Below are 16,315 nucleotides of genomic sequence, written 5' to 3'. Positions count from 1 at the left end.
CTGGTGGATCAAGGTCGAGGTGGCATAGGGGCTAGACCCCTCCAGGGGCTTCTGCTGGCCCCTTGTACATACTTGCTATTGGAGTAGGCAGAATCCTTCCCAGTTTCAGTAGAACTGTCCTCAAAATGGCTTTTAAGTGAATACCTGTTGGTTATTTGAACTTTCATCTCTGGTCTGTGAAGACACCCTGTTCTTCCCTCTATATTCTCTCATGTAGGCACTGATAACACTCAATGTTATGGTTATATACCTACCACCTACATTGTCCACCTATATATTAGGGGTACAAAATAAATCTATCTATATTTTTGTGTCTTTTGGGAGTCTTGCAGATGTTTTGTCATCTAATTTTGTTGTAAATGTTATTTGAGCATTTGATTTAGAGATGTAGTTGCTCTTTTATGTGGATTTAGGAAGATCCAGACCTTATGCTGCCATTACATCTATGTTTAAAGCCCGTGTATTGACCTTTAAATACACTGTTGATTCAAGTTGCACATATAATTTTTTTTTTAAATGTTTGAGAGTGTGTTCACTGAATTTGGTCTGTAGTCTTTTTTGGGGGGAGGGGCTGTTTATTAATAATGTTGATTTCAGAGTTATAACTTTGTAGAATTATTTGTATTTTTTTTTTTATCATTTCTATACTCTGGATCAGCTTATATAATGTGAGAATAATTTGTTCCTTGAAGGTTTCATGGAACTTTCTTATTAAAACCATCTCAGTTTGATGCCTCTTTTAGAGGAGATCTTTAACCTTTTTTGCTTTATCTATATAGTAATTGGTCTATTTAGCATTTGTAAACCTTCTTGGAGCATTTAGTATTCACCTCCGCCAACCAATAATCGGGCTTCCTCTCTGTGTTCAGATCATCTCACACCGCTCCTTCATCCTCCAGAGTGAAATCTGATTCTCTTTACTCTATGCAATCTGCTTGCAGAATTCTCATCATTACTTGTCTTTACATTCGCTGCATTTAAATACAGTTTTTTACTTTCCCCCAAATACATTTAGCTGTGACTTGATGTAATAGAAATGATTACTCATTTTTAAATGCGTTTATTTCCCTAACTGCAGGTCTTGTGGGAGTGTAGAACTTGTTTTGTACAGAGTGTGGCATCATCTACAGTTTGTTGCTTCATAAATACCTTGGGGTGATGATACAGAGTGATGAGAGTGTGTGGTCCAGGGGAGCAGGGGAGGGAACAGTTCCCCAGAGACTTCCTGCTCAGTGGTCATCAAGCAGAGCCTCCTGCTGTGCCCTGAGTGATAATGATGAGTGGCTGTGTGCCTGTGCTGGCTGGGTATGGGCCCAGGCTAGTGCGGCCTCAGTTCTGCCCTCAGTCTGTGTAGATGGCTCTTAGCTGTGTGTGTTTTTCTTCTGTTATAAACAACACTGCAGTGAACATCTTCACCTCTGCCTCCTTGCGCTCATGGGCCCGTGGAATTGTTACCCATGTATGGACTGTTGCCCACTTGCCCAGAGAACAGAGCTAGAGGACCCGGGAAGCTCGGCCTCTAGCCCTGCTTCTTGAAAGGGACCTGGTGGTGAGCGATAAATAGTCAAAAGTGGAAGAGTGAATGTGAGCCCAGTCCTGCTGTTGTCTCTGACAGTGTAACTACAGCGAATTCAGGGCCTATAGATGCAGCGTATTTGAATTTGGAAAGGTCCCAGTGTTCTCACCTCCCCATACCTTTTGATACCTAGAGATCGAGATCAAGATCTCCTCTGTCACCCTCCCCCCCAACACCTAGGGGAATGGACCCCCCTGAGAAGAAATGTAGTGTCTCCCAGTATCCCACTATCCTGGAGTGCTGAAATGAATTTTTACCACTGATGTCTTCTGCAAGATTCTCCAGTTCTGCCCCCAGAGATGTCTGAAGCTGTGGTCAAAGAACAGAATCATCTGCCACTGTGGGGTGTGGCTAGGTGCCCCCTGTAAGACTGTACGGCAGGTGGTAGTGACTATTTTTGTGACACCAGTTGGGCTAATTAGGGTCCCCATTAAGTATAACACAGAAGACAGAAAGGAGGGAAGAGCAGATGAGAAGGGAAACAAAGGAGCCCCAAAGAGAAGTGTGATTTAGGGGTAGTGGGGGTGCCACAGTCAGTGATGGCTTTGGCTGTCCCCCTGTGGTACCTGGGCCACAGGAAACAATCCTGGATGTGGCACTCTTCACCTGAAACACCTGCTCTATGCATTTGCTCCATTAAATGGCAATAAGGATAAACATGCCCTTTAACTGAATGTACCAGGTGAGTTGTCAGCAGGCTAATTACAGTGATTGTAGATCAAAGAAGGCTCTTTCACCAGAGCTGTCACTTTGGTTTGTTAAAGCTTCTGTTTGTGCTCAGTCTGAAGCTGTCCCTTAGGCACACAGAACAGGGCAGAGGGTAACTGAACAGTCAAAAAATGTGTAAGGTATTTGTCAGCTGTGTTTAGTTGTTCTTTCATTGAGGACAGTTTTTGTAACAAATGATTTAAAGAAAAGAAGGTGTTTTTCTTTGTTGAGACCAACACGTGTTCACTGAACCCCTATGTGTGTGAAAAGGTTGAGTGATCTGGCTTACGGAAGTCCTTTTCCTATTTTTAAATTGAGTGGGGTGTTTTTTTTTTTATTGAGTTATAGGAGTTTTTTATATATTCTGAATACCAGACCCTAATCAGATAAATGATTTTCAGATATTTTCTGTGGGTTGTCTTTTCACTTTCTTGATGAACAAAGTTTTAAATTTTGAAGTCCAATTTATATTTTCTTTTGTTGATGATTTTGGTTGCATATCCAAGATTCATTAACAAATCCAGTGTTGTGCAGCTTTTTCCTTATGTTTGCTTCTAAGAGTTTTATAGTTTAGCTCTTTATGTTTAGGTGTTTGTCCATTTTAAGTTAATTTTTGTTATAGAATGTGGCAAGGGTCTAACGTCATTCTTTTGCATGTGGATATCTAGAAATCAGGAAAGAGACCTATTTTCCCAGTACTATTTGTTGAAAAGACTGTCCTTTTCCCATGAAATGGTCTTGGCACTATTGTTGAAAATCATTTGACCATATGTATATATACAGGGGTTTATTTCTGGGCTGATACTCCATTGGTCTGTATGTATGTCCTTTTTTTTTTTTTTTACAGAATAATAGTGTGCTATTTTTTATTTTTAAAAAAGGCTAGTTCACCAAAGCTCCCAAGATGTGGTGCAGAACTTACAGAGCTCATGGGTGGGTTAGCCCATACATGTGCTCTCTGCCACACTGAGATGATCTTTACTGAAAAAGAGCAGATGGTTCCTAAACCAAAAGAGGATGTTGCACAGAAGAAAAAGATCTCCCAGAAGAAACTGAAGAAAAAAACAAAAACTTATGGCCCAGGAGTAAATTCAGCATCAAATAAATGATAATAAAAGTAAAAAAAAAAAAACAAGAAAAAAAAAAAAGTAAAACATAAATTGGGAATAAAAAGTGAAGAAAATGACTCATAATGTGTTGAAGCATGATACAGATAAAGTAACCTGATTTTAAATGTGTATGTGTATATATATATATATATATATATATATATATATATATATATATATATTTTAAAATTACCAAAACAAACTGCTGTGGAATCTAATAATACCTAATAAAAAATAGTATTTACAATCAAAGTTAAAAAAAAGGCTAGTTCACGTGTATGTATGTATATTTACACACACATAAACATATGAGAAAAAGGGAGAGGGTGAGGAAGAGAGAAAAATAGAAAGATATACAAGTTAATAGCTAGCATTCCATAGTTGTGGAATTCAGAATATGGGGATGTTTTCCTTTCTTTTTTTCTCTCCTTTGTTTCTCTTTTCCAATTTTATGCAATAATTGTGTTGGTTTTGTATTAAAAACACTCATGATAACCTTTTTTTTTTTTAACTAAACTTTTTTTTTTTAATTGTTTTTTATTGGGAAATGTTGGGGGACAATGTGTTTCTCCAGTGCCCATCAGCTCCAAGTCATTGTCCTTCAGTCTAGTTATGGAGGGCGCAGCTCAGCTCCAAGTTCAGTCGCCGTTTTCAATCTTTAGTTGCAGGGGGCACAGCCCACCATCCCATGCGGGAATTGAACCGGCAACCTTGTTGAGAGCTTGCGCTCCAACCAACTGAGCTATCCAGCCGCCCTCATGATAACCTTTTGAATTCTTCATAAAAACAGATGGTAGTTCTGCAAGATTCCTGATATGTCAGTTTAGGGAGACTTCCCCAGCCTCCGTATCTGATCACTTAGATATTTGATCAAATTCCTCATCTCTCACCATCCCCCAGGTGATATCTGATCACACTGGCTTGCCTTCAGCAAGAATCCTTCAAGTCATTTTAGCTAGACTACTCCCTTACATCTGATGTTTCCTCTGAGTAATTTTCCACACTGACCTCCACCCCTTCTCTTTGGCTCTAAATCCCAACTTGTTCATACTGTACTCAGAATTGAGGCCAGTGTTATACTGAGGTCTCTTTTTCCCTATCGCCTGAATAAAATATGTTTTATGAGTTTAATGAAAAAAAACAAAAAACAGATGGTAGTCTCTAGAGGTACTTTCCAGAGTTTAAATTTTATGATCTAAGTGTCTCAGTTTTTAAAAAATTGTATGACTAAGTTTAAAAAAAAAAATTATTAAAATATAGTTGGCATACAATACAATACAGTAATAGTTTCAGGTGTACAAAATAGTGATTTGACATTTATATATCTTATGATGTGGTCACCACACTAAGTCTAGTAACCATCTGTCATGTTGTAAAGTTTTCACACTATTATTGGCTGTATGTTTATGTCTATGCTAGTATCACACTGTTTTGATCACTGTAGCTTTGTAATCACATTTCAGAACCACATTTTGAAATCAGGAAATATGAGACCTACAACTTTGTTCTTCTTTTTCAAGATTGTTTTTGATACTTGGGGTTCTCTTGAGATTCCATATGAATTTTAAGATAGGTTTTCTATTTCTGTAAAAAAAAATCATGGAGATTTTGGTAGAAATTGCATGAATCTGTAGATAGTTTTGGATAATAGTGACATTTTAACAATATTAAGTCTTCCAGTTAATGAACATGAGATATGTTACCATTTAGTTATGTTTTCTTTAATTCCTTTCAGCACTGATATGTACTATTCAATGTATTAAGTCTTTTACCCCCTTGGTTAAGTTTATTCCCAAGTATTTTAATCTACTATAAATGGAATTGTTTTCTTCATTCCCATTTAGGTTAGATCTCTATTGTTTTTTTATTCTCTATTTATCTGTATTATTTATTATTTCCTTCTTCCTGCTAGCTTTGGGTTTAGTTTGCTTTTCTTCCTTTTTATCCTTAAGGTGTAATGTTAGGCTACTGACTTGAGATCTTTCTTTTTTAATGTAAACATTTACAGTTATAAATATCCGTCAACACTGTGTTTGCTGCATCTCAAAGTTTTGGTATGTTATGTTTTAATTTTCATTTTCCTCAAGGTATTTTCTAACTTTCCTGATTTTTTTTGGTCCATTAGTTGTTTGAGTGCATGTTGTTTATAATTTGTGGATTTTCCAGTTTTCTTCTGCCTTTGATTTCTAGTTTAATTCTATTGTTATTGGTAAAGATACTTTCTGTTACAATCATGTGCCACTTCACAGTGGGGATGTTATGAGAAATGCATTGTTAGGCCATTTGGTCATTGTTTGAACCTCATAGAGTGCACTTACGCTGACCTAGATGGTGTAGCCTACTGCACACCTAGGCTACAAGCTTGTACAGCATGTTACTGTACAAAACAACATGAGATTAAATCAAACACAAGAGAAAATGATGCAAGAAATAAGTCTGATACATATGAGCCTGCAGCTGGCGTACATTTTTTTTATAAGTAGAAATAGTATACTCTAAAATAATGATAAAATGTAGTAAATACATAAACCAATAACAGTCATTTATTAATGTCAAGTATTATGTACTGTACATAATTGTATGTGCTGTATTTTTATACAACTGTCAGCTCAGCAGGTTTATTTACACAAGCACTACCACAAACATGTGAGTAATATTGTGCTATGACTGTATGATGGCTATGGTGTCCCTAAGCAATAAGAATTTTTCAGCTCCATTATAATTTTATGAGACCACCGTTGTACGTGTAGTCCATCGATGACTGAAATGTCGTTATACAGCACCTGGCTGTATTTCAATCTTTTTATATTTATTAAGACTTCTCTGGTCTAACATATGTTCTGTCCTGGAGAATGCTCCATGTACACTTGAAAAAAATGTGTATTCTGCTGTTGTTGGGTGGTGTGTTCTGTATATGCCTGGTGTATATAGGTCCAATTGAGCTATAGTGTTATTCCAGTAGTCTGTTTCCTTATTGAGCTTCTGTCTGGTTGTTCTGTCCTTTATTGAAAGGAGAGTATTGAAATCTCCTGCTGTTATTCCAGACCTGTCTGTTTTTCCCTTCAATTCTCTGAATGTTGGCTTCATATATTTAGGAGCTCTGATGTTTGGTGCATATATACTTATAATTGTTATTATCTTCTTGATGAAGTGATCCTTTTATCATCATTTCATTTCCTTCTTTGTCTCTTGTAATGGTTTTTTTTTTTTACTTAAAGTCTATCCTGTCTGATATTAGTAGAGCCACTCCAGCAATCTTTTATTTACTATTTGCATGGAATATCTTTTTCTGTCATTTCATTTTCAACCTATTTGTAACTTTAGATCTAAAGTGCGTTTCTTGTTGACAACATATACTTGGCATGTGGTTGTTTTTTTGTTTTGTTTTTTTAATCCATTCTGCCAATCTGTGTCTTTTGATTGGGAAAATTAATCCACTTACATTTAACATAATTACCAATAAGGACTTTTGCATTTTGTTATTTGTTTTTCTGGATGTCTTATAGCTTCTTTGTTTCTTAATGCCTTGCTTATTGCCTTCTTTTGTGTTTAGTTGATTTTTGGTAGTGACATTTTGATTCCTGTGTCACACCTTTTGTGTATATTCTCTATATTTTCTTTGTGGTTACCATGGAGATTACAAATAGCATCCTAAAGTTTAACAATCTAAATTGTACTGAAATCAACTCAATGTCAGTAACATACAAAAACTCTACTTCTATATAGCTCTGTCCATTTCCCATTTTGTTATTGATGTCACATTACATATTTACACATTGTGTACCCACTAGAATAGATTTATAATTATTTTTATGTACGTGTCTTTTAAATCCTGTAGAATACAAGAAGTGGAGTTACAAACTAAAATTACAATAATACTTGGTGTTTGCATTTACCTTTTCCTTTAGGTATATGTGTGTGTTACATGCTGTTGAGTCAGCTCTGACTCCTGGCGATTCTGTGAATATGTGACATCCACAGTGTTCTGTCCTCAGCAGCCCTCCTTAGCTCCTGTAGACTCGTGTCTATGGCTTTTATGGAGTCAATCCATCTCATATTTGATCTTCCTCTTTTCCTGCTGCCTTCTATCTTCTGTCTTCAAATAGCTGCAAGTTACTGTCTAGCATACTTTCAACCTGAAGGACTTCCTTTAGCATTTCTTTCAGGGCAGGTCTATATAACCTGAGCTTCTGTTTATTTGGGAATGTCTTAATTTCTCCCTCCTTTTTGAAGGACAATTTTGCCAGATACAGAATTCTCAGTTGTCAAGTTTTTTTTTTTCTTTCAGCACTTTAATATATCATCACACTGCTCTGGCCTCCAAGGTTTCTGTTGAGAAATCAGCTGATAATCTTAATGAAGATCTCTTGTACGTGATGAGTCACTTCTCTCTTGTTGCTTCCAAGATTTTCTATCTTTGTCAATGGTTTGATTATACTGTAGGTCTTAATGTGGTCTCTTGAGTTTAACCTACTCATGATTCATTGAGTTTCTTGGATTTGTATTGATGTCTTTCATTGGGAAGATTTCAGCAATTGTTGAAAATTAGGTATTTGAGAAAAACAACTACTTCTCCATATCCTTGCAGACTGGATTAATGCCTGGAAGTCCTTCACTGATTTGCTGGACTTGCTCTGAGCCTAGGAATTAGCTCTAGGTGAAAGGTTATGATCTCCTCTGGTCTTTTCTGAGGATGTATTTTGCCTGGGTCTATGTGTGGCTTTTTCAATTTTTTATATACAAGGTCTGACAATTAAGTTTGCAAACTTGTTGCAATGATGTTGCTAACCTTTTTTGATATCAGAGGGATTAGTCATTATGAATATGTACCAACTGGACAATTAACCAAGTTTCTATTTGAAAGTGCTGAAAAAGCTGTGTGAAAAAGTTAGACGACATGAACTTTTCACCAGTTCATGGCTCTTGCATCACAACAATGCACCAGTTCACACCGCACTGTCTGTGAGGGAGGATTTAGCCAGTAAACAAAAAACTGTATTGGAACACCCTCCCTACTCACCTGATCTGGCCCCCAGTGACTTCTTTCTTTTCCTGAAGATAAAGGAAATACTGAAAGGAAGACATTTTGATGACATCGGGGACATCAAGGGTAATATAACAACAGCTCTGATGGCCATTCCATAAAAAGAGTTCCAAAATTGCTTTGAAGGGTGGACTAGGTGCTGGCATCGGTGCATAGCTTCCCAAGGGGAGTACATCAAAGGTGACTGTAGTGATATTCAGCAATGAGGTATGTAGCACTTTTTCTAGGATGAATTCACAAACTTAACTGTCTGACCTCATACATGGCTGTTTTTGAAAGTCAATTAACCTCCAAGAGTCTCTTCTCCATGTTCTCTTGTGGCCTTAGATTATCTATTGTATATTTCGACTTATAAGCTCTTGTTCCAGGTGGCTGAGAGTCTTTGTTATCCCTGTAGCTTTCACGATTAGTGCCTGCTGCCGTCTCTGCCTGAGATCCATGTTAGCTGGGACAGACGTTAGTCCTTCGCACAGCCCCGAGACTGGTTAGAACATTGCAAATAAGGTCTGCTCTACTCCCTCTGGTTAAGGGAGGGAACTGAACTTCTGCCTCCTCTAGACCAAGACAATGCCATGCCAAAGAGGGTTGGCATTAATTGGGCATCCCCTTGGCTGCACTAGAGGTCTGATTGTTTTTAAGATCTCCCGTAAGGTTAATTCCACCAGTTTCTGGTTGCTTTTGGTTGTCTCCATAGGAGCAAGGGCTTGGAGCTTCCTAGTTATCCATTTTGCTGTCACACCTTAAATGTAGGCTATTTGTAGATGGTCTGTTATCATGTTGAGGAAGTTCTTCTCTATTCCTAGTTTGCTGAGTTGGTTTTTTATAAAAATATTAAATGGCTGTTGAATTTTATGAAATGCTTTTTCTGCATCTATTAGTATGATAATGATGTTTTTTTCTTTGGCCTGTTAATGTGATGATTTATGATTGTTGAATTTTGAACCAGCTCTTCATACCTGGAATAAATCTCCACTTGGTTGTGATATATAATTATTTTTATACATTGTTTGGATTCAAATTGTTTATATTTTGTTGAGGATTTTTGTATGTATATTCAGGAGAGATATTAGTTTGGTTTTCCTATTTTGCAATGTCTTTGTCTGGTTTTGGTATTAAGGTAATGCTGGCCTCGCAGAATGAGTCAGGAAGTATTTTCTCTGCTTCTGTCTTCTAAAAAAGAGTATAGAGAATTGGTATAACATCTTAAATTTTTGGTAGAATTCACCAATTAACACATCTGGGTCTGGTGCTTTCTGTTTTGGAAAGCTATTGTTGATTCAGTTTCTTTAGTAGATGTATGCCTACTCAGATTAACTGTTTCTGCTTGTGTAAGTTTTGGCACATTGTGTTTTCAAGGAATTGGTCCACTTCCTCTGTTATCTAATTTATAGGCATAGAGTTATTCATAGTATTACTTTATTCTCCTTCTAATGTCCACAGGATCTGTAGTCATGGCCCATCTTTCACTTTGGATATTAGTAATATGTGTTCTCTCTCTTGTCTTGGTTAGCCTGGCTAGAGGCTTTTCAATTTTGTTGATCTTTCCAAAGAACCAGCTTTTGGTTTCTTGATTTACTCTATTGATTTTCTGTTTTCAATTTCATTGATTTCTGCTCTGACTTATTTTCTTCTGTTTACTTTAGAATTAATTTGCTCTTTCTATTAATAGTTTCTTAAAATGGAAAGTTAGATTATTGATTTTAGATTTTTGTTTTTTTAAATAATGCATTCACTGCTATAATTTTTCCTCTAAGCACTGTTTTTGCTGTATTTCATAAATTTTGATAAGTTGTGTTTTCATTTAGTTAAAAAATATTTCTTAGTTTCTCTTGAGATTTCTTCTTTGATGTTTGTGTTATTTGGAAGTGTGTTGTTTAATCTCCAAGTATTTGTGGATTTTCTAGTTATTTTTGTTACTAATTTCTGGTTTAGTTCTTTTGTGGATTCTGAGCATATAGTGGATGATTTCTGTTATTTAAAATTTGTTAAGTTTTTTTTTTTTATGGCCTAGAATGTGATCTTAGTGAATGTTCCATGTGAGCTTGAGAAGAATGTGTATTCTGTTGTTGTTGTATGAAGTAGTCTATAGATGTCTATCATATCCAGTTGATTGTTGGTGATATTGAGTTCAGCTATGTCTTTACTGATTTTCTGTCTGTTGGATCTATCATTTTTGATAGAGAGGTGTTGAAGTCTGCAGCTATAATAATGGATTCATCTGTCTCTCCTGGCAGTTCTGTCAGTTTTTGCCTTATGTATTTTGAAGTTTTGTTGTTAGGTACATACACATTAAGAATTTTTATATTTTCTTGAAGAACTGACTCCTTTATCATTATGTAATGCCCCTCTTTATTCCTGATAATTTTCACTGCCTGAAATCTGCTTGGCCTGAAATAAATACAGCTATTCTACCTTTCTTTTGATTAGTGTTAACATGTGCTTTGGAATTTTTTGAACACTAGACATGATGCACTGAGTAAAAAGAACTGAGGAAAGTAGGCCTTTACTGTGAGGTTTTCAATTTGTCTAGTTAGGAGTTAGGCTGTGTTTACTGTTTGCTATAGCTGTAGGTGTCCGAGTTCAATTTTCCTCTGGTGTCTGTGTTTTTGTCTCCTCTGTTGTCTTTGGGGTTTCCTAGAGATGTCTTAAATAAGGTCTGAGGAGTGCAGTTTTTTCCGTTGTATTCTCCTGTTGTTAGACAGGAGCCCTATTGATGTGGTAAGGAGAAGTGTTTTATCGTTCAGTGACGAGGTCTTAGTCTTTTAGTGAACCTGTGCCCTTGGCCTGTGACCTTGACAAGTGCTTTTCTGTTTGGGTTTTTCCCCCTTATGAGAAACAGGAAGGCAGACGAGGCTAGAGTTGGGCATTTCCCCTTCTCCAAGTTAGTTAGGTTCTGGTAAAACCCGAATAAGTTAGGCTCTAGTAAAAGTTTCCCTTCAGGACAGTCTTATTAAGAACAGAATACTCTGGGCATATCTCAAAATGGCTACTTTTCTCCTTCCTCTCCCAGAAGCACAAGTGTTTTTTATTTTTTTTATTCACTGTGAGATCCTGGAAGTAAAACTCACAAAAGTGTGTGGGTCCCCCTAAGAATAGGCCCTCCTGAAGTTTTATTAACTCTTTTTATTAAACTTTTCCACATTGAACCTCCGTCAATTATACTTTGATCTTTCCTGCCCTGGTTTCTTCCCTGGGCATCTGCTTCAGTAAGCTATGATTCTCTGTAACTTCCTGTCTTTTTCTCCAGTTGTTTGGGCTGTTTTGTCCTGTGACCTCAATTCTCTGATGGATCTAAAAAGAGTTGTTTTTCAGTTTTGTTCACCTTTTTTCTTATTGTCAAGGTGGAAGTAATAGCTCCCAAGCTCCTTACATGCCAGACTGGAAAACAAAAGTCCTTTGCCTTTCTTTTTTTCATTTCTCTTTTTTTTTCTTCTTCTCTTTGTCTCCTTTCTCTCTCTTGCTCCCTCCCTTCCTCTCTCTTCTCTTCTTCCTCTATCCTCTCTCCCTCCCTCCCTTTCTTTAAAAAAAAAATATTAAAATATAGTTGTAGTACAATATTATGTTGGTTTCAGGTGTACAGTATAGTGATTTTAAATTTATATACCTTATGATGTGATGGCTACAGTCAGTCTACTAACCATCTGTCACCATGCAAAGTTATTATGATATTATTGACATATTCTCATTACATCCCCCTGGCTTATTTATTTTATAACTGGAAGTCTGTACCTCTTATTTACCTTCACCTTTTCCATCCATCTCCTCACCCTCTCCCCTCTGGCAACCTCAGTTTGTTCTCTGTATCTGTGTGTCTGTTTCTGTTTTATTTTGTTTGTTTGTTTTGGTTTTCTTAGATTCCACATGTAAGTGAAATCATAAGGTATTTGTCTTTCTCTGTCTGACTTATTTCACTCAGCATAATACCCTCTAGGTCCATTCATGTCACACAGGGCAAGATTTCATCCTTTTTATTGCTGAATAATATTCCATTACACACACACACACACACACACACACACACACACACACACACCATCATCTTTATCTATTCCTCTATTGATGGACACCTAGGTAGCTTCCGTATCTTGGCTATTGTAAATAATTCTGCAATGCAGATATAGGTGCATAGATCTTTTCAAATTAGTGTTTTTGTTTTCTTCAAGTAAGTACCCAGAAGTGGAATGCAAAGAATTCCAGTTGACATCTTTTTTCTTTTTTTTTTAAATTTTACTACTCTAAAGATGTTATTCCATTGTCCTTTGGCTTAAAGCAGAAGTCTCTTATCATTCTAACTTTTATTTACCTGTACATAATATGCTTTTTAAAGCCTGGCTGCCTTTGAGATGTTTTTCTTTAACACTAGTTTTCAATAACTTGATTTGATGAGGTGCCTTGGTGTTTTCCTGAGGTTTATTCTCCTTGGGTTTTATTGAGCCTCTTGGATCTGTGAGTGTATAGCTTTCACTATATTTCGGAGATTTTGCTTATTATTTTTTCAGATGTTGTTTCTGTTTCCTTCTCGCTTTTCTTGTTCTGGGACTCCAGTTCCGTGCACATTGGACTGCTTAGTTTAGTAGTTGATGCTTTTTTCTCTGTGCTTTATTTGAGTAGTTTCATTTGCTATGTCTTTGAACTCTGATCTTTTCTTTTTCAACATTTATCTGATATGAATCCCATACTGTATATATTTTTCATTTCAGATATTGTTTTTACTTTCTCTAGAAGTTCTATTTGGATCTTTTTATGTCTTCTATTTATCTCCTTATCAAGTTTATGTTTCCTTTTACCTTCCTGAATATATTAAGTAAGCATGTTTATAATATCTGTTTTATTTTCCTTGTGTGCTTGTTCCTTTATCTCTGTCATTTTTAGGTCAGTTTCTATTGATCGATTTTTCCTATGGTCATAGGTCATATTTTCTCTTTTTTGCATGCCTAATACAGTAGTTATCAATTCACCCTTTATTGCCTGCTTGTCACACTGGAACATTTCTCCATCGCCAGCTAACCTGATGCTAATCTTTGTCAGTGGAGGGTTTTGGAGGAGAATGGGCCTTTTTTCCTGGTTCTGCGTGCTTTGCTTATTCCTGTTCTGTGACGTAGGCTGGCATGTGGGACTCACAGGGGTTCTCAGCCCCAGTAAGTTTCCATGGCACCTTCTCAGGCGGCTTCCTGGCTGCAAATTCAGCAGCACTCCCACAGATGCCAGCAGTGAGGTGCTTTATATATTTGGAAGGGGGTGGGCACTGCCAGGAAAGTTCCACGGGAACCCAGCTAGCCTCCGGGCAGCTTTTTGGTGAGCTCCTCAGCACCTCCACCCTGGTGGCTTTCCAGATAATTTTGTTGGCACCCTTGCAGGTGGTTGTCAGCCCTCAGCCTTGGCCTGCGATAGGCCAGTGATTGTCACATCCAGTGGGCTGTGACCACCATCTCCCAGCTCAGAATCCTTCCCATGGGTAGGTACTTCCCTTCAGCCTCGGACGTTCTGTAGAGTTCTCTTTTGTTTCCTTTTAGGTAATTCCCTATAAGTAGTTAATAGTTCTTTATACTAAACTTCCCTTGTTTAAAATACCATGTGGTTTTGGTCTTCTGGCTGGATCCTGACTGACAGACCTGGCCATTTTCTTATGGGATACTGGACATTGGGAATTTGCATTGTTGGTTGCTGGGTTTTGTATAATAATGTGCAGTTGGACAATTAAGTTTGCGAACTCATCCTAGAAAAAGTGCTACATACCTCATTGTTGAATATCACTATGGTCACCTTCCAAGTACTCCCCTTGGGAAGCTATGCACTGACGCCAGCACCTAGTCCACCCTTCAAAGCAATTTTGGAACTCTTTCTGGAATGGCCATCAGAGTTGTCGTTGTATTACCCTTGATGTCCTGAATGTCCTCAGAATGTCTTCCTTTCAATATTTCCTTTATCTTCAGGTAAAGAAAGAAGTCATTGGGGGCCAGATCAGGTGAGTAGGGAGGGTGTTCCAATACAGTTATTTGTTTAAGGCTATAAACTCCCTCACAGACAGTGCTGTGAGAGCTGCTGCGTTGTCATGATGCAAGAGGCGTGAATTGTTGGCGAAAAGTTCAGGTCGTCTAACTTTCATGCAGCCTTTTCATCACTTCCAAATAGTAAATGGTTCACTATTTGTCCAGTTGTTACAAATTCATAATGAATAATCCCTCTGCCATCACAAATGGTTAGCAACAGCGTTGCAACGAGTCTGCGAACCTAATGGTCAGAACCCGTACCCCTTCAGTGGTGTTCCTCTTGGTCTGGCACACGGTTAAGTTCCTTGGCCTCAGTCCATCCGTACAGCTTTGCTTCTGAGCTTTGTGGGTCCAGAGCTGCCTGGGGTGCGCTGCTAATTTAGCCTCATTACTGAGAATGATGCCCTTGGGAGGATTCTACCCAATACCCTGTGAATTCGGAGGTCTTTCCATGTGGCTTGTGGGAGCACAAAATATTCCCATCCCTGTGTGAGCTCTGGGGATTATTCTGTCTGCTCCTTCCCAGGGATTCTTGCCCCGGCCTCCTCGCATAGTTTCTCTCACACAGTACAGACCTGTCCTCAGCTGAAGCCTTGAGGGGACCCCCTGCAGATCCTGGGGCTCTGCTGCCTGTGCAGCCCTGTCCTCCAACCCTGCCCTACGCATGCCAGCTGCCTGGGCCTCCATGACCTCCTAACTCTCCTCCTTCAGGGAGATGGCTGCGTCTGTCTGAGTGTCTGAGTGTCCCCTCCCCTCACTGTAGCCTGGAAAGCGCCTCGGCAGCAGCTGGTACAGTCATAGGGCTCAGGCTCTCGGGTTCCCTTCTCTTGGAGATCACTGTCCTGCACTGTTGTCCAGGCACTGAAAACCATCGCGTCATCTCCTTTCCAGTTTCCCCAGTGTTCAGGGATCCCTTTTACTCTGTCTAGAATGAATGCATAAAGGTGAACACACGAATGGACCAGCCTGGCAGGAGTTTGATGAAACTTCAGAACAGGTGGTGCCCTCTGTCTAAGCTGATGCTGACACTCTCTTTTCTTCTTTTATTAACCAGTCACGGCGTGAATGGGAACGGCAAGATGGCGCAGGCTGTGAGGCAGTGACGTGGTGGCAGCCTGGTGTTGCCCCCCCCACCCCGGCAAGTTCATGTTTTACCAGCTTCTGTGGCTGTGTCACTGGGGGGCTGAGGGGCCTGCGAGGATCAGCGCCTCCTCACAGGAGCCCAAGTGGAGAGAAGCCGATCACCCGTGAACCGGCACAGGCAGAGCCCCGCCCTGCCTCCGTGGCTTACCATGACCCCAGCAGGCTTCAGAAGACGGAGCCGGAGCAGCAAGGCCACCTACCTCTGGCCTTGGTCAGAGGACCAGGTGGGAGGGCGCTGGGCTGGACTCATCCTGGCCTCCTGCGGCCACCTCTGCTCCTACCTGAGGCCCTGTCCACGGCTGCAGCTGGGTTGAGGTGGCTGGTGGTGGCCGGTGCTGCCCTGCTGCCCTGTGCCTGGGGCGGGCTCTGACCCCGCACTGGCAGCTGTGCCTCCACATGGGCCACCGGGACGGAGTCCAAGAAGCCAGCCTTGGAAGGTAAGTGGAGTGTTTTCTAAACTGGTGTAAAAGGGAGGTGAGAACCCGTGCTGCTTCCCAGAGTCCAGAGGCCGTAATTCCTGAGGAGGCTGAAGTCTCTGCAGCTGCCTTTCCTGGTCTCCTGGGTGTATTCTTATTCCCACAGCTGGGACTCTATGCGCCATAGGCCCCTCCCTGCGGCAGTGCCAGGCCTGTGGGTGGAGAATGGAGACAGGGTCCCTGTGTCTGCCCACAATCGGGACCCAGCACAGGCAGGCCCTCTGGGGAGCCCCTCAGCTGGGGCAGAACAAGCGCAGCATCTGTCACTG

General features: G+C 39.5%; 1 protein-coding gene across 2 annotated transcripts in view; it reads left to right on the top strand.

The window, feature by feature from the left end:
* Window positions 1–16,315, top strand: part of DNASE1 (deoxyribonuclease 1) — a 37,416-nt gene that overhangs the window by 8,715 nt on the left and 12,386 nt on the right. For both annotated transcript variants that reach the window (XM_019714874.2, XM_074322714.1), the window contains exon 2: window positions 15,482–16,007. The gene's annotated coding sequence lies outside the window, so the exon portion shown is untranslated. The remainder of the gene's footprint in view (window positions 1–15,481; window positions 16,008–16,315) is intronic.

This window comes from Rhinolophus sinicus, linkage group LG18, assembly GCF_036562045.2.
Source record: "Rhinolophus sinicus isolate RSC01 linkage group LG18, ASM3656204v1, whole genome shotgun sequence".
Lineage (NCBI taxonomy): Eukaryota > Metazoa > Chordata > Mammalia > Chiroptera > Rhinolophidae > Rhinolophus > Rhinolophus sinicus.
This window is presented reverse-complemented; position numbering and strand designations above follow the sequence as displayed.